Raw genomic sequence first — 24395 nt, forward strand, 5'->3', positions numbered from 1 at the left:
AGGGAGACCAATTAACCTAACAGTCATGTTTTTTGGACTGTGGGAGGAAGCCGGAGTACACGGAGAGAACCCACGCATGCACAGGGAGAACATGCAAACTCCATGCAGAAAGACCCCAGGCTGGGAATCGAACAAAGGACGTCCTTGCTGCAAGGCAACAGTGCTGCCTACAGCCTAAAGTCTAAAATCTCAGACTTTTCCTGTCTTTCTCACCTTCTTTGATGAGACAAATTTAACATTAAATAAGGGACATGTTGCTGCAATATGGCTGAATATTATTGATTATTCAGCAGTTTCGACTCTCTTCCTTTTGACAGAAACATCTTTTTATGTCTGTCACCACAGAGAGATAAAATGATATAACCTGGCACAACCCACTTTCTGTGCCAAATTATGTGTGTAATTTGAACACGTTAGGTTGGAGATTTTTCATTCATGTCAACTTTAACATTCAATTTAACTACTTGGAGGCATGCTATAAAATGGTTTATAATGCTTTGTGTAACAGGAAAAAATCTCAAGAAGCCAAAAGAAAAATTCCTCTTGGTCCAATGCAAAAAATTAGCAACAAAAAAAGAAAATGTGCTGTGCTTAGACCCTTTGCACAAATAGCAGTGTGGGAGGCACTCTGCGTGATAGAACATCTAGCTGGGAAGAACATGCTAATTTAATGAGCTTGTTGGGAGAGCAAGTTCTAAGGTCTTTTGGCTGCACTTCAAATATAAAATGTAATTGCCTTGCGGTCAAAGAGTCTTGGCATTTTGTTTAGCGATGATTAGTGAAAAGTCCACAACAAAACACAGTTTTGGAGCCAAATTTATTCAAGTTGATGAGTCTTAGTAAATGTAACAGGAATACCCCTCCTCCAAGCCCACAAAGACACACATGCACACACACCCCTGCAAACACATCCACACCCCTTCCCCACTGCAGTAATCTGGAGGCTAAATCTGTCTCCAAGGTTGACTCAAAGATGGACAAATCTGTATGAGCCTTTTTTTCTTGGATTTTGAAGCAGATCCATGAATTATGACTATGTGTCATTCCTTACTTAGACTTTAGATTTTGAACAACAAACTGTGCTCCGTCTGTACTGTTACAATCAAATGAGTTGCAGAAATGGCAGGTTGATATTAGATTTAGCTTGTTAGCAGTAAAAAACAGTTTTAGAGAATAAACTTAACTACTGTTCATTTCTACAGTTGTCTACACTACTGTACCTTAAATCACTTCTTCTGTAAGATATGTTAGTGTTTTATTTTTGGAGGATAAAAATAAATATTTAGAAAAAAATGCTAAAACATTAATATGAGCTGAAGTGGTAAATGGCCTGCATTTTACACTACATTCACTTATTCACACACGGATGGTGGTAAGCTACACTGTGGTCACATTTGCCTTGGAGCAGAGTGACAAAAGCGAGGCTGCCACCGGCCCCTCTGACCAGGGGAGAGTGGACGCCCTGGAACAGCGTCCACTCTCATCTCAAACCCCACCCACCATTTCAAGGGTTTTCAACCAACCATACCACATCATTTACATTTTCACCGGAAACTTTGAAAAATATGGAAGTTATGATGTAGCACAGGTTTATGGGGTGTTAAACTGAAGCAGAAAATAAAGGTGCCATGGTTGCTGTTACACAGTGTTAAAAGGTTAAGGAAATATTTTAAATCTGTATGACATTGGTAAATATCGGCTATCGACCCAGAAACCACATTTTCATATCGTTGCATTTGTATTTAACACTTTAATACTTAAATTTCAAATTTCCGCCTGGATATTTTTGCTTATTTTAATTGTATGCAGTTCTTTAAATGTCCTGTGAGTAATTATATTTGCCTATTTATCCATAACAACAGGAACTTTCAATATCTAGCTAGTTATTTTTGTAATTTACCGTCTATTAAGAGTGCCCCTCAGATTAGTTTCACTTCCTGCTACAGTGGGCTGAAATTACCTTAATAGCCCAATATTTGCTGGAAAGCACAACATCTCCCCTTTCCCAAACCCTTGGAATTTTTCAGAAGTGTGGCGAAATTAAGATACTGCAAATTTGGCTGGATTGGCCTTTTTCCTAGATATTTGTAACATTTCAAATAACTGCATCTTTAATTAACTTCATATACTGTAGCTTATAGTTATAAGACACCTTTGCATGTCCACTTTCCTCAGATTGTTTCTGTTTTTGGGAGTGGTCACAAGTAGGTTTTGGTTTTTTTTACATGACACATTTTTTTTAAATCAGTTTCTTGATGTGGTTCATCAGCACCTTCCTGATCACAACTGGCTCCTTGTTCCTGAGTTAACAAGTCTTCATGCAGAGTGTGTGCAAACTGAAATGTCTCAGAGTTTAGTGCAGCCACATATGTCTAATTGTAGTCATACTGGTTTCGTCTATATGTGCCTGCATGGCCCAGTGTGCTCATACAGGGCAGCTACGTTTCCCTGTGTGACGCAGCTCTGCAGCAACGACCCAGAGACCCACAGCCTCACATAGCTTCACACACTCCAGGGAGCAGCTTGCTTACTGACGCACTGCCTCTCCATGCCTTTGACAGTGTTACACAGAGATTATTTTTTTTATTGTTCAAAGAGATCTATTATTGCCATCAGGGTTTCTGTCTCATCACAGAAAGATATCAAAGGGAACAAAAGCATCTTACTTCTGGAGGAAACCAGCAATGTCTCTTGGGCCACTTTGAGAAAATTTTCCTGATCTTGTTTTTAAAGGTTTTGTGTGGGTGTGAGCTTGTGTGTGTGTGATGCCAAAGGGTGTGTGCTCACAATAGAAAAAAAGGAGCATGCATTTCTTTGATGGGTGTAGTAATGGTGTTTCACCAGTAGGTGGCGCATGGAGGCTCTGAGCTGCCTGTTGCTCTACTGTTTCTCATAAGCTGAGAGAAATCGGAGTAACACAGACTGCGTCTCCCGTGTGCTCATGCGTCAAAGTGTAAAGATATCGAAAGAGTTTTGTTGTATTTCGGAGCCAGCAGTGGCTAGAGGGAGTAGCTAACATGCCGTGATGCTAGTTGGTTAGCACACTGTAGCGGCAGATAATAGCAGGATATGTAGATCAGGCTCCAGGGTTTATTTGTGTTCTAAACAATGTTGAAAGGTTAAATTGTGATGTAATGCATTCACTTAATTAAAGTAGTTTGAATCCTAATATAGTTATGCCAGTTTACAATAACTTTAAGATACATGCCCATTAAATATGTCACTGTGTGTGATTAAATATGCATATAAAGTGCAGTGAATTGAAGGTACATGTTACCTGAGGGAATTGGGACAAAATATGAGGTTTTTTGATTATTTAAGGAAAGCGAATGTTGATGTTTATGTCAATGATGGAATATGTCTAATATGTACAGTAAATTACTGAGTTATAAATTGGGCTGTATTGACAGTTAAATGAGCTGGTTTGTTCAATAAATAAGCTGAGAGAAATTGGAGTAACACAGACTGCGTCTCCCATGTGCTCATTTCCATTTCCATTTTTCAGCTTCATCTGCTGCTGACGGGTCCGGAACCCTGGTACCCATTACATGTGCTTTTGGTGGGTGAGGGCACATGCCTGGAGTTGTTGTGTACTACAAAAATAACTGTACAAACAAATGACCAATTCCCATACAGCAGCTGTGATGGGGTCAGTCTTCCAACAGAATTCTGTTGATTCCAGGAAACACCATTTTCTAGGTGTTTCTGGAATCATGCTAAGGAAACAGAACAGCTGTGTTGGAGCAGGGACATCTAAAACATGATGGCCCATCACCAGCTACAAAGGACATGAGTTGGATACCTCTGTTCCACAGAAACTATTTTTTGCATTTATTTCCAGGAAACCTCAAGTGTAGCTTTGCTAATCCCAATAACTGTAACCAAACGTTCCATGCAGCACCAGCCTAAAGACGGATATTCATTTTCAGAAGCTTCTCATGAAGCATTTCATGAAAATGAACCACAATCTTCAATCATGATAATCATGAGGTTTGTAACTCTTTCTCTTACCGCAAAACATAAAATCATTGTATCTATCAACTTTATTTCTACAGCGCATTTAAATAACAAGGCAGTTCAAATTGCTTTACACCATAAAAAAACACAAAAATAAAATCTCATACAAGCAGCATACAGTCAACAATTGAGAAACCAGTGACAAACATTATATTTTGTTGAGTGTCATCATCAAAACACATCAAATATATTTGTCAATGTTTGATTTATTATGGTTCAAAAGGAACTCTAAACAGGTGGGTCTTAGCCTTAATTTAAAAGGAACTGTGTTTCAGGTGTTTTGCAGTTTTCTGGAAGTTGTTCCAGAAGCTGAAAGCTGTTTGGTTCTGGTTCTGGGGATGCAGAGCAGACCAGAACTAGAAGACCTGAGAGGTCTTAAAAGTTGAGACAACACCAGCAGATCTTCAATGTATTCTGGTGCTAAGCCATTCAGTGATTTATAAACTAACAACAATATTTTATTAAACTTTCTGATCTCCAGGGAGCAAATGGAAGGACTTTAAAACTGGGTGATCTGCTCTGTCTTCATGGTTTTAATCAGAACATCAGCAGCAGAATTCTGGATCAGCTGCAAATGGAGGACTGATTATTTTAGACAAACCTGTGAAGACACTGTTGCAGTAATCAATGCAACTAACAATAAAAGCATGGAAGAGTTTCTCTAGATCTTGCTGAGACATTATTCCTAAAATCCTGGAAATGTTCTTCAGGTAATAAACTTTGACTTTGTAACTGTCTTTATGTGGCTCTGAATGTTCAGATCAGAGTTCAGCCTGATCTCTAGTTGCCAGTTGTAATAACTGAAGCTGTGCGTTGTCTCTAGATCTGTAACTCTAGATTGTTCCTTGTTAGGTCTAAAGATAATAACTTCAGTTTTGTTTCTGTTCAGCTGGAGAAAGTTTGGGCACATCCACACATTGATTTGTTCTAAGCATCTATTCTGTGCATGTATGGGTTCAGTCACCTGGTATTGCAATGTAGAGCTGGCTATCATTCTCATAGTTATGGTAACTAATCTTATTTTCTGAGCTAGTGGGAGTATATAGTAATTGAATAAGAGGGGTCCTTAAAGTTCCAAAGATAATTTCTCTCATAAATCCTGCCTCTGAAGGTTTAGGACATCTGGAAAACCATTTATGTTGAGGCAAAGGATGAGAGCCATGAGTCATGTATTACGAACAGTAAAGCTCCTGATACCATCCTTGTGTGGGGTTGCTCCCAATCCAAAGAACTGGATGTATTCCCAATTCTGTCCAAGAACACTGTTGTGAATAAAGAGTGAGATTAAAATGTCTTCTGTCTCTTCTTCAACAAACCAGGAGCATTTGATGATTAGCTCTGTGTTTTCCAGCATATTTGAGCGCCACGTCTCAGGACAAAAAGCACAATGAGGCTCAAGGATCAAAATATTGAGAACCTGGACTGACAAACTATAGTCAGTTGTCTAAAAGCAGATGGAGAAAAAATGTTAGCAAACTATGATCAACTCTGAGCATCAAGAAAGAACACTGAGCATTCCTGTTTGAGCCCAGATTAACAGCTTTTTGACACTTATGACACTCAAAGCAAGTTTCTGCTGTCTTGCATCTTCTATGCCAACAACAAGCTACAGTAAAATTTGCCTAGTGCAGCACATCATATAGAATAAAACAGAGTCCAAAATGTTTTCACCATCCAACAACTCTGAACAGTGTGAGACAGAATAAATCTGACAGCAGATCTTAGTTTTTAAGCAGAAAATGCACTGATCAGATCAAACAAAAAATCAATCACCTGCTTTGTGCATAAAATAGGTCAGCAGATCAGATGTATGTATGTGAATTAAGCTCATCGGTTATTGTCATGGCCTTAAAAGCATTTCAACACCTGACAATTTCTTGCATCAGTTCTTTCAGTCCGAATTGTGACTTTATTGCTCCTCTATTATAGAGGAGCAAAGGTTTTTGCTCCTCTATAATAACAAATACAACCTGCTTTCCTATGAATGATCAATGTTCTTTTTTTAAGTATTTGTATTTTTAATTCGTTTCTTATTTTAAAACTAATGTCCTTTAAACCAGTGGTCTCCAACATTTTTAGTACCGCGAACCGGTCAAGTCTTCGAAAATTCGCTGTGGACGGGGGGGTACCAATTGGTCCACGGACCGGTACCGGTCCGCGGCCCGGGGGTTTTGGACCACTGCTCTAAACTATAGAAGCATCAAATGACATGTGCCATCATGTGAATGTAGAGCCTGGCCACACAGGAATGATACCTGCTGTGATATAGCTGTTATCTCCAGGTGGAGTTTTAGTTCCAGTAAACCAGTCTATCCAAATAACCTTTCTTTGCAATATATTCCTCTGGAGAAACAAATCAAGACGGCTCGACTAGAACAGTATTTGCTCACTTTCATTCTCTGAATGCACAAACAGCCACTGAATTCACCAAAAAGAAATGAAAGAACTAAAATACAGAGTGTATTTAAGAGATTCCAGGCCCAAATCAAACATGGGGCTTCTGCACAGGAGACACTTTGAAACTTTCACTATGAACAAAAACATCTATTCTAAGTTTCAAATTACTGTCATTATGTGTATTAAGTTCACATGTGCCATTGCACTTTATTACATATAACCTATTTTATGGACTGTGGTTTAATCTGTTTGCACATGTGGATTTCTTGGATTTTTACCAACATCTGTTGCTGTTCTTTTCAGTTTTAACTCCTCGCTGCATATGACTACAAACAAGTCCATGTTTTTCTACTTTGTTTATTTCTTTTTATGCCAGAGATGATCAAACCTGTTTGTGTAGTTCCCACACAGTTTCACACTTGCCTTTGATTTGTTTTGTGCTTTTGGTGTGTAGGGTGAAATTGTAGCTGACGGTCGTCTCTGTGAAGGTGTAAACACCTGAGAAAAGCAAACATGTTTGTGAATAAGAACAGTAGCTGTTATAGATTGGCTGTATAGAGAAAAGTATCTGATTCATACCTGTAGATGGATGTCAGAAATGCATCATAAGTAACAAAGAAGAGATTTGATGCTCTGACATTTTTACCAACAGCGTGTTAATCTGTTAACACACTGCTCAAAGCAAACCTGTGGCGGTAAATTAAATTAAGCCTCATCTTGAGCAAATGCTACTTTGCAAACAACCTGTGCTTGACTCACTGAATGTTTCATTGTCTTACTACTGACTGTGTGATGATTTTCTATAGCAAAGGTGCATTTGCCCTAATGAAAACAGGCATCTATTTAGACAACTCGTATAGGCATCACTGATGATTTGGTAGTAGATAATTACATTCAGGTTAAAGCCATTTGTCTGCACAGAGCTTTTATTGGCAAAATCACACTTTTAGACATTTACAGTCACAACCACGCCTTGTGGGAATGAGGTTTTGCTTTCTGCAGCATTAACAGATTGTAGGTGGTGATATATCAGATTAGAGATGTCCTCAGGCAGCCAGAACACACATTAATCCTGTAATGACCCCCGTGCTAAGCTGAACATCATTATTTTTCACATGACATGGAGCAAAAGTTGGCACTGTGTCGGATTGCTCTATCAGGTGTTCACATCTAAAGTGTTATGCCTCAGTATGGCGGCTTGGAACACTGAGATCTGAGGGAGTTTTTGTAGTTGCATAACCTCAAAGTCACGACTTTAAAAATATTTTACACAAAGTGGACAACAGGGCTGAGAACAGAGACCAGATAATAATTTTCACTTTTAAACATTAGAATTTAGAGTAAATCTTATGTTAAATAAAAAATTTCAACAATACATCTGATGAAGAGTAATTATATTCTTAAAAGTAAAGTAATTTAATTAGCGAGGGAAAGAATGAAGAAAGCACAGCAAAGCTTTTAACTGACATCACAAAATCTTGTGCCAGATAAATACATCCATCTTCCATATCTGCTTAATCTTTTTAGTGCCATAGAGGGGCTGCTATCGGTTTCCTGCAGTAAGAGGCTGAGAGGCGAAACACCCTGTGGACGGATAACAGGTCCACTGCAGAAACACAACCATGCATCCACACCAAGCATAAAAAGCATCAAAAGTAAAAAAAAAACAAAGTCAATTCACTCTAATCACAAACATACTTATCAACTAATCCCATTTATCAAACAATAAAGTCAAGTTCAGTTTATTGTTAAAAGTGATTGAACAGCTTTCTATCCCAAGGAAAAGATACAATTATAGTAAAATCTAGACTTATTCAGTATAATCAGCCATCTGCTACAACCAACTGAACATTTGAGAAGACAGAGCATACACGCAAAAAAGAAACAGTGACACTGATCCAGGAGTGCTGTCTATGTTTGAGAAAGAGAAGAAGTTAATGACTGGAGGAGCTCCTTTAGCAGCATTGTCTGGGAGAAAAAAAAACACATCTTCACAGATAAACTAGGATGTAGGATGAATGAGAGCAAATACTGTACAGTTAGTTAAAGAAAAGGCTCAGCTATTATGTGTCTATGTGATAGTCAGGTTTGAACTCTGTAAGAAAACGCCAAGTGCATCACCTATAGAACGACAATATTAAGTTATTAGCAGCAGTAGCTCAGCTGATACCTCTCCCTAGGGAGGTGTCACAACTAAATAGAACACCAGAGCAGATGAAAATGCATACTTCACAGATGTGAAACATAATTCTCATGCTTAGACCCACAGATTGTGTGTTTGTTTTTAAATGGCACCATTCAAGGCAACGTAGGATCAATGTATGACTGTAGCTTTAGATTTGAGTAAGAGAGGGCAGGAAGGAAGGCAGAAAGGAAAATAATAAGATTTTAAATGTATAACTACTGTCATCTCTCTTACAAACAAACAAAACTCATTCTACATTTTTATTATTATTTAAGTATAATTTCATTGTTCAGAATTCAACTTCTTCATTTAAGACATACAACACAGGTAAAGCATAGCCGACAACTATTTTTCTAACCCCCCGCCCAAAAAAATGCAATGTTATTACAGAAAGCTGATTATGTGACTTGATTTTAAATATCATGTATGAAAATGCAGAAGATTTTTTTTTATCAATCCCTGTAAAAAAGTCTTGGAGGATTTATGCCAACAAGAGAAAATCTATGAACTCTTCAAAGACGGTTTGGAAATTGCATATTTTCATATTTCCATATGTTTTCCTCTGCATAATGCCATCATATCAGTCAAGGAATCTGCAAGAATTTCAATGTGCAAAGAGCAAGAGAGGCAGACACATTCTCTAATCCTGACACAACTTCATGTCCCATTCAACAGTGTTTGATGTATTTGTAGGAAGAACTCATCAAAATAACATCTGGAACATCCATCCATCCATAATCATAAGCTATGGCAAGTGACTAAAATAATAAAATGTCACGATACCACAACAGGCTTCTCTGACTGGCGGCAAGAATATAAAACTATGAATGCAGAAAAGAAATCTGAGAATCTGCAATTTCACAACATGTTGACACTATCTTGATTCTTGTCTGACTTGGGTTATAAAAACTTCTTCCATACAGCCAGCAAATATTACAGAGCTGGTTTATTTATGCTGCTTCACTGCATTTTAATGAGAGTTCACTCCTCATCTTGTCTGCACAGTTTTACAGGCGTTGACATGTCTGATAGGTGGAGCTACTGACAGGAGCTTTTGCCAGGGGCAGCTGTACAGGATCATTACACTGAGTGAAGTCTCAAGAAATATCTTTCATGGCTGCTGGATTGTTGCAGAACTCTGAACACTGCCAATGCCTGTGGTAAATCTGCTCCCAGAAAGCATGATGGGAATTGGTGAAGGCCACTCATAAACACTTTGCAAGCCCTTCTTGATGAAAGTGACAGACTTTGGATAAAAAAGCATCTTTGTCAGAGGAAAAATTCAAGCTGATGGAGAAGGAAAATTATGAAACAAGAGCATCTTGAGAGATGTGTGAACTGAGTCATTGAGCTGGCACCATGAAGATATAAAACTCCATGGCTACTTCCATGAATCATTTTTTTAACAGTTGCCCATCTGACCTGTGTGCTTGAGGAACCACCACTTTCACAACTTTCATTTCCCTGTTGTGTTTATCTGTGGCATTTAAAATAAGAAAATATGTAGTTCAGGTAACATATGTCAAAACTGCAATGTCAGATGTTAAACCCATTCTAGTCTAGATTGCCTGTTGTATGAAATTTAATTTGTCTCCTTGGGATATCATAGAGTTTGACTGCATATTTCAGTTCAGGTTCATGCATAGTCCTTCAACTAGGTCAGCAACTGGTAGTTATTTAATTTTAAGTTTAGTTTAATTTCATTAAATCTTGTTATTCATGCTAAATTAAACAGATTAATAAATAGTGTCATGAAGTAATCATTTTCTAATTTATTTGGCTTTTATTTATTGGCCTGCTGGGCAGAGGAACTGCTGGCTAGCTGGATTTTATTAATTTTATGCCCTGTGATGGACTGCTGACCTGTCCATGGTCTACCTCACCTCTCACCCAATCAATCCTTGACATAGATCCGACTCCTCCCCGACCTTCATAAATTATGAGCAAGGAACCTGGGAGATGATGGATAGATGGATGAATTGTTTTTTGATTTGAAAACAAGAAATCAACAACAATATTTTCATTACAGATGTAGACTATGAAACTGACATGGACCCAAAGGTTTGCTGAAACTAATCACCACAATTTATCAGTTCTGATAGTTAGATGATATTGTTAAGTTTAAAGTGAAGACATCTGGGTTAATAATAGTTAATAATAGGTACCCATAAGTGTCTGACTGCCTGAATTGTGCCCATGTACACCTGAACACTGCAGTCAACAAGCTCTTGCTCTTTAGTCAGAGTTACAACTGAGAGGTCCAAAACTGCTTTCTACGAGAGAAGTCCAAAAACTAGAACGTGAGGATTTTCAAGTCTCTGTATTATATGTTCAACCTTATTTACTATCTAACACCCCAGAATGCTGAAGATGAACAGTTCTAGTGGTTTGAAACAAGAAACAAGTGTAAATATTGTATATAAGTATATAATAGATAAATACATAAATATTTATATAATATAAGTATTTAAGGGGAAATGTTGTACATCTTTGCTGCAGATATGTCTTCAGTTCCTTTTCATTGTATCAATCAGAATTACTGTCTGAGTGTCAAGGACAATCTAACGGATTTACATTAACAAGTGAACCAGGGTTAGCTTAAATGCTCCACATGAGATAATCTTAGTGTTTATCTCAAATGCAATATAGAGGGACAGGAACCTCCAGAGTCTGCTATGCTCCCCTTGTCCTGTTTTCAGTTCAGGTAGAGAGAAATACTTTCAAAGTTTGTAGTTCTGCTTTTCTCCTTCCTTTCCTCTTTAATACCCAAATAATAAAACTCATGATAATATAACTTTACAACATAGACTTGCTTGCAACAGCGGAGCCTACGAGCTTCACCACCACAGAGATCGACTGTGTCATTGTGAAGTCCATCAAACAGACATGACAAACAGACAAACCAAAACAACAAAAATATCAGAGTAAAAGTATTACTGATTAAGCTTTAAAAATTATGTAGCTTTATGTTATTAAAGCTAAAGTTTAATCAGTAATACTTTTATAACAAATTTATGTCAGATCATAATTTCTTGGTTAATGTCAAGTTGTCATAACGAAGACATTTTGAATAATGTCAACTTTGCATTAAAAGTGTCATGATTTACTGATCATTTCACACTTTATGACAACAGTCATAAATATTCATGAACACTTACTCATGTTCATGACAGGTGTTATGTCATGTTTATGACGGTGTCATGACAGTCTTATTCACAACCCGTCAAATAAAGTGTTACTGTAATATTTCACAGACTGTGAACTCTCACACCGACTCTGCTTAGATCTGCAGTAACTTAAAAACAAAAGATTTTACATAGGTATTAAAATTTTTGCTGTCCTAACATAAGACAGATAATCTCTGAAATTTTTTTTTTTACTCCTCTGCCTCCTCCTGGCATTCTGCAGAATTACTCCGCTCAGTCTGAAATATCTGAGCCAGCACAAAATAATGCCAGGCTCTGTTTTGTGCTGGCTCAAAACAGAGCCTGGCTCTAAACAAATACAGGATTGTTTATTTTGATGCAACCTGTATTTGACTTTGAATGAATGTTTCCTTTTTTTCTTGACATTATTTGATATATGTAGTGTTGTGAGATTTATTTGACTCAAGTATAATTTAGGGTACAGGCAACCTTACTGTTAAATATTATTTTACTAATTGCAGGTTTTTAGTAGTCCTTTTGACTGAATAGCTGCTGTATTTTGCCTGCAAGTATTTTGCATGTTTTGTCTAAATTAGGTGAATTTATTACCAGATCATTTCTTAAATTCTGCCAGTTCACATAGTAGCATTTGTACCTAAATCTAAAAATTAACAGCCAATCCAGGTGATTGGCAAAGATTTCTGATCGGCAGTGATCAGCCCTCATGGGTGATCGGTATCGGAATTGACATCAAAAAACCTGATCGGACCATCCCTAGTCTATATTTTTTTATCAGTAAACAGAGTTTTTCACATAACAGACTGGTTCAGGAAAGCATCAAGCTCAAAACTAAAAAAGGAAAAAACAAAAGCACAATTTTATGGACTGTGGAAACTAGAAGACATGACAGGACCTGAATTTCAGGTAACACAAGAAAAGCAAAAAATATTGCGGGTAAAATTTGACAAGAATGGGGAAGGAGATGTAAACTCTTCTCGAGGGAAAGAAAGCAATATTTAAATAATCAAAGCAGTGATTTTACCTGTGTTTTTACTGACCTGTTCTGTTTTTATTCCTTCTAGAAGAGTGATTTTAGAGCTGCAACAAGCCATTTTTTACTTCTTGTGGGGAACCAAATGGGAAAGACTGAGAGGAAACATCTTGACACAACCAAAGGAGAAGGGAGGCAGGATTTCCCTGAGAAAACTTGCTAAGCCCGGTGATCGGGGCGCCGAGAATTTCCACTGGCGGTTCACCGTGTTTTTGTATTAAAAGACGTTAAGTAAACAGGAAATGTAAAAATATTACTGGATAATGATATGTTATGGGAAAACATTGCCAGCGAGATGCTATTTAAACCTACAACTAGTCTTAAAACAACAAATCAAAAAATCCAATTAAAATGAATATTAATTATTTGCACTTCTGTTTAATCCAGATTAAGTCAACTCCATAAAGCCCCAGAAATGCTCATATTGTAACACAGATATATAAATGTAACATTTGTTTATTGAAATTATCAATGCTGCTAAATTTAATTTTATGGTCTCAGCATACATAAATTAAAAGATTTTAAATTGTTTAACATTTTAATGTAAGATTTTTAAGGAGCTGGCAAGTTTACTTTGTAAAAGTTCAAAGAACAATATTCATAGTTAGACTGTTTTGTTACCATAACTACAATCTGATGCTATGAGTTTAATCTTTGAGTTTGAGCTCTGTTTGTTCACAAATACAAATTAGTAAACTGCAGTTATAACTGATTGCTTTTTAGGCTGGCCATTTAAACTGCTCCCCTTCTCCCAGATTTCACTAAATCTAACAAAGAAGCTGTTAGAGGTGCTGATGTTTTTAGCAGCAAGAGGGGCCCCTAAGTCAGATTCTGCTCAAGGCGTAAAACAGCCTTGGACCGGCCCTACATGATGAAATCTGCTGCACTGCACAGAAATGTGCAACAAACGGGAGATTTAATTTAATGCTGCTGATGTGGCTTTAGTAGCTCTTCCATTTTGTGACTGTTGAGTTTTTAATATGAGTCACAGAAACTGTTTTGGTTGCTGGAGTTTATGGGAGAAGATTTTCAGATATACGCGTAGTCACACTCATTACCTCTGGCTGACTAAGTGGAAAAAGCATTTCATATGGTTTGTTGCATCGTGTAACCGGAAAAATAATACCAAAAAATTATAAAATAATATAAAACTAGCATGAAGCATGACTACGAGGAGAGCGTGAAAGCTCCTCAACAGGCTGAACCTGAATGGTGAGTCGCAGTTAGCGCTGGTTCATTAACCACCAACGCACCGGCCAACCGGGAACACATGTAACTTTACAGGGAAGTCAGAGCCACACTCTGGGCAGCGTGTTGATATGTAAATGCCCCACATAATTCTTTGTTCACAAAGATAAGTCATTCTCCCAGCTCCCTCAACGCACCTCTGAAAGCGCAACTACAAGTTATTACTGCGGTTCACATAGAGCTGCGCAACCAGAGCTAACGAGGTAGATTTTAAACGCTTACCTTGATTTCTCCAAAGAAACATAATTTCTCACAGGAAATTGATGTAAATATCTATACAGGTGAGCCTGTGTCCAGTTTGAGTGAAAGGAGGCGCGCGATCCGCGCTGAGTGTGAATGCCTTTGCAATTAACTAAATGGTTTAATTTGCAAGGAGGCCAAACATCTAGGTGTTGCAGTATTTGACATGTTCTAAGGAATTATGTAATTTTCACAATAAAGCATAGAGACAGCTTCCTGAGCAGTTTAAACTGGGCATGTCAGCTCATAGAACTCTGAGACTGTGTGGCTCTAAGGACAGCCTGCATGCTGAGGAACAGCTTTGTAAAACCATGACCTGACCTCTGCTTTAACACACTGGATTCAGATGAATGTAGTGCAGCAAAAGCCTGTTAATCAGCAACAGCTTTTACACTGTAAACAAGATAAGATAATAATTCCTTCAAAGAGTAGGAGGATGACCTCATGAAATGGAGCCTGACTATATATGCATATTACACATGATATGACAAATCAGTGGGTGAATGTGCTCTTTGAGATTTCAATATAATGAACATTATTAACAAAATTGATTATTATTATTATATGTTAGCATATTTAGCTACTTTGTCAATTGCTACGGAGAGAGAATAGAGATAGAAACATAACTAAATTTTATTACATGGGAATTACGCTATAAGTTCCAAATAGAACTAATTCTACAGTCTCAGAAAAAGGTGGATAAATTAGGATCCTGCATTTAAAATACATGGCAACTAAAAGTTAATAGTGTTTATATGAACCATTAAAACAGTTTAGTTAACTGATATAAAGGAAACAAAATAGCCCACTGTAGTATTCACATGTGACTCCATAGAAGAGCAGTTTGTAGCAGTCTGTAGGTTGAAGAAGTTTCTCATTCTGAGGCATTCAGTAGGGAATAATTACAGTGGGGATGATAGTGAGAATGTAATTGTAAGGAAAGAGCTTTTGTTTTGTCTCAGCAGAAAGAGAGCTTTGGTTATGAGGAGGATGTTTGATATGCCAGTGTCAGCTGGCTGTGGTGAAGAATCCCCAGTTGGGAGCTTAGCTCTCAATTAAATCCACAGCCGAGCACTTTGATGGTGGAGGGCTGCACTGTGAATTAGCCTCTGTGTGAAGCTTATGTAGCTCTGCCACTGGCTAAGTGCACTTCCAATGACCTCCCTTCTGTCCTTAAACAGAGACGGAGAAAATTAGAATGAAAAGCAGCAGTGTCAGTTTTTAAAACTATCATAGAAGTCTGCAAAAGCGCCGAAAATTACAGGATCCTTCATTCCTTTATCAAGTCTTAATACCGTACATCTGAAAACTTGTCATCAGCGAGTCAGCCTGACGGACCATTTCCTGCTGTGATGAGATTGAGACTCTCTCCCTGTAAAGTCATGGCAACATAACATAGCCTCCTAGTCACAGTCACACATTCTCTGTGTGTGTACTGTATTTCTACTTTCAGAGCCAATCCTTTACCTCTGTGGGAATAAACATCGCCATACATGACCTTTGCAGTCCTTGACCGAAATGTATTCTATCACAGCCAAGCTTTTGAAAACAACATAGCACAATAATAGCTGCTATCAAAGCAATAAATGCTTTATTAAGACACTGCTATTGATTTGTGGAAGACTTTGACTGTGTTGGTTCTTTATTGTTGGCCTTTGCTGGGGATCTGAGTTGGTTTTCAAATTACTTTTCAGCAGGAAGAGCCCACCTCTCTCTTTCCCTCCCTGTATGAAAAGACATGCCAAATGCTTCCAGCCTTAAATTACACCTGCTTGAACCTGGTTTGACAGGAAAGTCTGAGGTAGACTAAAACACAAATACTTTTCACAATTCTTGTATTTGGTTTGAGCTGCCTTTGTGTCAGGCCCAGTGTGACTTTCAAAAACATGAATTTCTCAGCAGTCAATGTGCTGAAAGAAAAATGATTCTTAACATAAAACAGATATTGAGACAGTATCCCCCAATACTTTTCCCAATTAATATATCTTCAAACTATGCAGAACAAAAAAGGAGAGAGTAAAATCTAAACCAGAGGAATTTGTACCATTTGGTTTTTTGCCATTAAAAGATGTCTTGTTATTGTAATGTTTTTAGAACTTGTTTTAAAAACAAGTTAATAAGATTGCTTCTGTAATCACATAAAAATAAACTTAAAGGTTCTTAGATCTTGTTCACATAAAAATAATGGTGACTTTTCTGGAACACTTCCAAAAGTCTTCTTGAGAAACAGAACATTGTTTTTTGAAATATCTTGATTTATACAAAGGAAAGAACCCAAAACTGTAATGTAACAATGTCTGGCCTGTATGCCGTGGTATATAGCAATCACTAAAATAAATCAAAAACAACAGATGAACCATGAAGCTTGCCATTCAGGGTGAATTCAAACCTACTAATACCACTCACCCATGAAGCCAAACCATGTTTTGTTTCAATGTCCACTTTAGGGTTGATTTTCATTGTGTTCTTGTCGTTGTACGTCCAAAACTTTTGATTTTACAAACAAATAAATTGTTTCGTTTTAAAAAAAAGAGGAATCAATGTCGGCCATGGACACAATATCACCGAAGTTAAGTTAGAAAAACACCAGAACAAATCATTATAATTTTTTTAAAAATCAAATATCAATATTTGACACATTGTGCATTTAAATAAACTGGTTAATTATAATATCAGCAAATGAACATTATTGATTCAAATTCTAATGATGTGCAGCAATTTCTACCTTGACATAGAGAGAATCAGAATGTTGGACTGTAGATCCCACATTGGTGAAATATTATAGCAGCATACACAAAGGAGTAACGTGCCTCTGAATGACACATGGTAAAATTCCATTAATGAGAGTGCAGAATAATGGCTTTCCTTTCATGCTTTGCTTCATCTATTCATGCAGATCAAGATGCTACTACATTTACCATGTAAGCAAATCAGTAGCTCTATGAATATTACTCTTCCACAGCATGTACCTACACCTACAAGTACAGTATTGGCTCACCTGCCTTGACTCACACATGAGCTTAAGTGACATCCCATTCCTAATCCATTGGGTTCAATGACATTGGTCCACCCTTTTTTAGCTAGAACAGCTTCAACTCTTCTGGGAATGATGTCAACAAGGTTTAGGATTGCGTTTATGAGGATTTTTGACCATTCCTCCAGAAGCGCATAGTGAGGTCACATGATAATATTGGACAAGAAAACCTGGCTCTCAGTCTCCGTTCTAATTCATCCCAAAGGTGTTTTATCAGGGTAAAGTCAGAACCCTGTGCAGGCCAGTCCAATTCATCCACCCCAGTCTTTGTCATCCATGTCTTTATAGACCTTGTTTTGTGCACTGGTGCACAGTCATGTTGAAAGAGGAAGGGGTCAGCTCCAAACTGTTCTCACAAAGTTGAGAACATGGAATTGTCCTAAATGTCTTGGAATGTTGAAGCATTCAGAGTTCCTTTTACTGGCATTAAGGGGTCAAGCCCAGCTCATGAAAAACAATCTCACACCTTAATCCACCCTCTACCAAACTTTACACTCGGTACAATGCAGTCAGACTGGTACCGTTCTCCTGACAACCGCCAAACCCAGACTCATCAGATGGAGAAGCACAATTCATTACTCCAGAGAATGTGCCTCCACTGCTCTAGAGTCCAGTGGTGGCTTGCTTTACACCACGCTCTGCATTGCACTTTGTGATGTATGACTTGGATGCAGCTGCTCTACCATAGAAACCCATTCCATGAAGCTCTCTGCGCAATTTTAAAAATTATGCGACATTTTTGTTTGAGCTGCATTTGTAAAAAGATGTTTGAAATAGCAGACATACAAAATTAAACATTAAAAAATAAAAATAAATAATTCAGGCATTTAAAAGAAATGATGTGAAATAAAAAATAACATTATAAACATCCTTCAAGGCATTGAGGCGTTGTCGGTTTGGTGCTTACACAAAGGCAACATTTAGGCTTTGGTGGATGCCTAGATGTTGCTCTTGGGCTAATCTGAAGGCTCATGAAGTTTGTAGGTCCGTAGTAATTGACTCTGCAGAAAGTTGGTGACTTCTATGCGCTTTCAGCATCAGCTGACCCCCCTCGGTCAGTTTATGTGGCCTACCACTTTATGAGTTGCTGTTGTTCCCAAACACTTCCATTTTCTTATAATACAGCTGACAGCTCTGGTCATAAGATAATTTACTCTAAACATGTGATACTGCATAAGTTTTTTTCCAAACACTCTATTCTCTCAATATTAGCGGCACATTAACTGAAAATTTAATCAGTAAGCTTTTAAAGTAAATTTCATGGTCACTATCATGACCAGGGAGTGAAATGGAATGGATTTCACTTGATAATCCTCTCAAAGCTGCGGTTCTCCCTGTTGCTGGTGCAACTTTTCCTACCACACTTCTTTTCACTCAGTTTTCTGTTAATATCCTTGGTTACAGAAGTCTGTGAACAATCAGCATCTTTAGCAATGACCTTTGGTGGTTTTCCATCCTTGTGAAGGGTGACAATGATTGTCTTCCGGATGGTAGTCTTCCCCTGATTGTGTAGCCGACTGACCCAGAGTCAGGACGGTTTAAAGGTGCAGAAGACTTTGCAGTTGTTTTGAGTTCAATGTCTGATGAGGGGGGGACTCCATAAAGTTTCATTAATGACCCTTTTCACGGTATTAAAATTTTCTGACACTGAATTTGGGGGTTTGCTTGACTGTCTTTTGCTTTAGAGGCTGGATTTACAGTAAGGCGGAAACAGCAAAGGTTTATTTAATCCTTACACCATAAGCACCATTATGAAACACCAGAAAAACCCACAAACCTTACTGGCTAAAGTAATGCAACGTTCCAACCAAAACAACCAATCAGAACCAGGAGGAGGGTCTTAGTACTGAAGTTTATAGGTCAACTTCATTCACTCACTGCTAAATGTGCTAATGGTGGAAAAATAACATATTATTACAGAAAAATTGTTTATCTGCCATCACTGGTAGCTATGCTAACTAGACTAAGCATTTACAACAAGCTATGCTAGCTGCAGCATAGCACAGAGCGAGGGGGAGAAAGGATGAGCAGCCACATTAGATTGTGATTGACAGCACTAAAACTGCCTAAAACCAGTCACTGCTACTGACTGGTTGTTTCTAGCACTTTTAGAAAGCAGAGGAAATAGATTTTTCACAGATTATCTCTCATACCATACTGTCACAACATAATGACAGTTTTAACAAATATGTAAAAAAAAAAAAAAAAAATAAATAAATATATATATATATATATTTAAGTTACATACTGCTTGTTTAATTTCACTCAGGAGAGGACAGGTCAGGAGGGACATGGGTTAGAGCTGCTGCTGACTGACTAATCTGTTGTTAAGTGGTAAAAGGTACAGGGACAAGTTAAATATATGAATATCTTGGTAATTTTATTCCTTAATTCATTAGATGCTAGTGAAATGGAGGCAAACAGTAGTCTGTAGCTAAGCTAACTATGCTAATGGTTGATAATCTCACACAGTCTACCCACCTCTCTTGAAGAAAAACTGGGTTATAAATTGAGACTCTTGCCTTTCTCTCTCTCTCTCTAAAACCCTAACCCTATCCCTTTTTATTTTTTGAAAACCTGACTGTATTATTTTTTCTTAGCAGCATAGTATCAGCCACAGTCGTTCTTGTTTTCTACTGACTGCTGCTGAACACCGTCACCGTCAAGCGCTCCATGCAGGAACGAAACATTTCATGCAGATCCGGGGGGGGGGGTTCAGGGTGTTCAAATATGGATGTGTGTTTTTTGGTCTGGGAGGGGTAACATTTAATTTTTACTGCTAAAAACAATCTTCAAAAATACAATATGATTAATTTTGTAATTGACATGGCCCCAATATTTTTTTATTTATTTCTATGAACAAAAAACACATAAATAAATTGTAGAGGGCTCCCTGTTGGTCAGGGGCCCTTAGAATTGTCATAACTTTTCCCCCTATACGGCGCCCCTCCTTGCGATAATTGTAGCCGATCATCCTGCAGTGTATGGTGTGTTACGTAGAACGTCGGACCACTGAGATCTAAAATCGGGCATATTCATCATGTTGGATTGCCTTGACCCTTTTATAGCAACGTGTAGGGTTTTCCCTGACTGGGAGCAACCTGTTGAATGTGACAGGTAGTCAATCAGAATGCGCGGTGACATAAGCAAGGACGGGAATGCCAAACAGCTGACATCGCGCAATAAACAGAATAAACAGCATGAATGTTGCTTCAGCATTTCATACAAGGAATATCATCAGAAATGGCAATGAGAGGAACTGGAGCGAAACTGGGACCACAGTTGATAAACCCGGTAACTTTTCATCATTAACGTGACATAAATAGGTTATAAAGATAAGGCTATTCGTTCAGTCAGGGCTTGATGATGACACTATAGCTCGCTTAAAATAAGTTCACAAACTGTCACTATTGCTTCTACATCATCATCCGTGTTTGTTATTCTAAATTCATGTATGGTATGTTGGGGGTTTTACGGGATTTTCTTCTGGAATCAGAATGTTTGTGAGTGAAATCGGTTTGTGTGTGGTGTGTTGTAGTGATGGGATTTTCGGCTCCTTTTCGAGATGCGGCTCTAATGGCTCTTCTTACTGTGGAGAGCCAGCTCTTTCGGCTCCCAAACGGCTCCCCATATATATTTTTGACATTATTAATTAATTAATAGCTTAAACCTAATTTTATAATATTTTGTTTTATTATTGACATTGTTAAGCACTTATGATGAGTAAAAATGCCGCATAACAATGCTATAGCAATACCGATGCGTGTGATGTCCGCATGTGCCTGTGCAGGTTGTTTGTCGAGCCTGCAGATAGGAAATGCTGACTTTGCACAGTCTGCACTCTGCCCTGGAGCTTGATGTAGCATTAAAATGAGTCCAAATCTTGCTCCGTTTTCTGTCACTCATTTATTTTCACCTATTCAGTTCTCACACTGACTCCCCTTCTTTCTGTGCTTCTTGACAGCTGAGTGAGTGTCTGTACATAAACACCTGCTGACGAACGCTATACAGCTTGGCCAATTGCCTGCCGTTTCCACAAAAAAAGTGGAGATAAACTTTTTTTCAGTGTTTTCCCGCCACATTATTAATTGAAACTATGTGTGATTGGTCAGATGTGTGGAGCACACGCTTGACATGAGGGCAGTGGACCGACCGAGGGAAAAAAACTCTCCGCTCTAGCACTGGCAGAAGAGCAAAACGTGCAAGGAGAGGGAGAAGGAGGGGAGAGACAGCGAGGCACCGCAGGACAAAAATAACGATGTGGGGAAAAACTATCGGCTCTGGCACTTGCAGGGCACAAGCACAACGACAGGGAGGCGGAGAGACAGCGATATACTGTAGAAAAAAACCCGGCTCCCAAATAGGATCCTAAAACGGCTCCCATTGTGGAGCCGGTTCCAATCGTTCACTTCAAAGAGCCGGCTCTTAGAGCCGGATCGTTCGCGACCGACACATCACTAGTGTGTTGCTCCTGCCGTGTGGCTGGACACACGAACTGATCGAACCTGTTGTACTTTTATTGCCTCGTGTCGTGTGTGGTCACAGAGGTTTGGAAAATCAGCCATCAATTCTAAAATCGGGCCGTGTGAACCAGACCTAAGACTCACAAGCTCTACTCCTCTCGTCTCGACCACTGCCCTAATGCTCTCTGACTCTGGTTGCTATGGTAAAGTTTACACCTTTAAAATAAGATACAGATGTGCAACAAAAAGGAACATTTTACTTCCATAAACATTTTAACTCACGATAACGACAAAAGTGATGGGGAGCCCTGAGCTTGTTTCTCTGCAACGAGACGGTCCCACCTGTGAGTGATGGGAGACAATGACACCCGAAGTGTTGCTTATGCACAGCGTGCTTGGTCTATCGAGCCGGTCGACACACGTCATGCAGAGCAGGCTTGGAATGTGAGAATAACCTACTGGGATAAATCCATTCTCCTGTCTCTTCTCTGGGCCTTTTCCCTTCCCAAAGAAACTTTCCAAAGAATCTGATCCGTTTTTTACTCATTTTGCTACTTGTGGGCTCAATGTTTGCGTGCAAGACGTAACCCATAGAATCCGGCTAAAATATTTTCAAAATAAAAGATCATCCAGACCCAGATAATACATAATGGAAATATTTAACTATTTCTTGTGCGGCCCTATACCAATTGGTCCATGGACCGGTACCGGTCCGTAGCCCAGGGATTGGGGACAACTGGTATAAATGGTGTCTGGACCACCAGGGAAGCATTTGTCCTAACACCCTCTGTGGGGAGGACACAGAAAAGACAGGTTAGTCACTTCATCTCAGCACTTAACATATTAGGCCCAAACATTTGCTCAAGTTTTACAAACCAGTAGCTCCTTGCCCTGAGTAACAATTCTCCTCCTCTTCACTGGCCACCACCTCATGTGCAGAGCTCAGAACAAAAGGCTACATGCTAATCACTAAAATACTCAATAAATATAGTTAAAACTTATTGTGTGCAAATTGTTATTGATGTGCAAATCTATGCTTAAAGTGCAGTGCTAAAAAAGTACTTATTAATAAAATGCAAAAATGCTCTTAAAGTGCTATGCAGTGGCTTACGTAAAAGTAGTTCCAGTAATGAAGATCTTTTCATTACAGCACTACATATGATTCCATGTAATACATGAGTTTCACTTCCTGAAATGACTGGAACGAAATATTGCCCTTTCACTTCATATTATTTTCATATATAATAATGATGATAATCCATAAAATTTTAATAATGCTTTTTATTGAACTTCTGGCTGTGGGAATGCGGCCGTGTTATTTACCGAGGGAGTTTACGTCCGCCATTTTGATCGCTGTTTACATTCCCCCATCAGCTGATGCAGCGGTGGCCTGTGACGTCATCAGCTCTACCACAGCCAAACTCCAGACTCAACACCCGGACGTTGTTATTGTGTCTTGTCTCTATGCTGTAACTGCGAAGTAATTTCCCTGCTGGGATGAATAAAGTACTTCTATTCTATTCTATTCTATTCTATTCTATTCTATTTTTAGGACACTCAAAGCCATTTACTGTAGTATAGTGTAAATAAAATTGATTTAAAAAGCGACAATGTGCAGTTCAAACATAAATATCACCATTTGATGCACTGTACCGCATTAAAGCAAAAATTAATTTACAACTACAGTCCCTTGACAAGTTACTAAAATTACTATACAATAATAAAATAAGACAGAAAATGTGTTTCCTTCTAATCATAGTACACAAACACACTGTCATACAGTTATGTTCCCTCCAATATATTCAAGTTAGACTTGAACATTTTCAGAGAGATACACATTAATAAATTATAGCAATATAGCAATATTATACAGCACATTATATAATTTACTTTGTACTTGGATGCCTGGCTGTTCCCCAGATAAGTTCTTGCTAAAGCCTTGATTCCATACATCAACAACACTAATGTATCCAAGGAAAGAAACATTAATATTTTCCCTCAATTTTAAATTTTTAAGGTGCTCTTTATTTTCCAAACTCATGCATTTTAGTGTAGTTACTGAATCAAACCTGGCTTTATGATAGAATGGTTGTTTGTTTTACCACTGCTCTACTGGCTATCTGTCCTGCTTGCACCCCACCTCTCCCTTTGTGACTTCAGGGACATGCTCCTGTTCTCCTCTGACCATGAACAGGACAAAGTGGGTATGGAAAATGGATGGAAGGATGAATTACCTGACATAAAAGCTGACATTTTACAATATTGTGTTTTCTATTTTATTACTAGCTTTGAGAATCTCACACATGACTGTTGTTTCACTGCTGCCATACAGACTGCTTTTAAGCTGTGCTTTTTTCATCATGTTGAAAGCTCTCAACATTTTCCAGTAAAAAGCCCATTCACACAGTCTCACCTACATTTTTTTATGCCTTGAGTGCATTTTTTATGGTACACACAGATACCAATTATCCTGTTCAGCATGTAGGCCAAGGTCACTTTTACATGTGAACTGAAAAGCTGAGAATTGAAACAGTAAGCTTCTGATAGGTGGATAGCTTTCATACCCCATAACCTCCAGCTGCTTATAAAAAATGCAATCTCTACATATCAGTAG

General features: G+C 38.3%; 1 long non-coding RNA gene across 1 annotated transcript; it reads left to right on the forward strand.

Moving 5' to 3' along the window:
* Nucleotides 1–322: 322 nt before the first annotated feature.
* Nucleotides 323–20830, forward strand: LOC114147710 (uncharacterized). The gene is made up of 3 exons (XR_003596108.1): nt 323–335; nt 11326–11328; nt 20697–20830. It is a non-coding gene; the product is annotated as an uncharacterized LOC114147710 (long non-coding RNA).
* The last annotated feature ends 3565 nt before the right edge of the window (nt 20831–24395 follow it).

Source organism: Xiphophorus couchianus, chromosome 7 (assembly GCF_001444195.1).
Source record: "Xiphophorus couchianus chromosome 7, X_couchianus-1.0, whole genome shotgun sequence".
Lineage (NCBI taxonomy): Eukaryota > Metazoa > Chordata > Actinopteri > Cyprinodontiformes > Poeciliidae > Xiphophorus > Xiphophorus couchianus.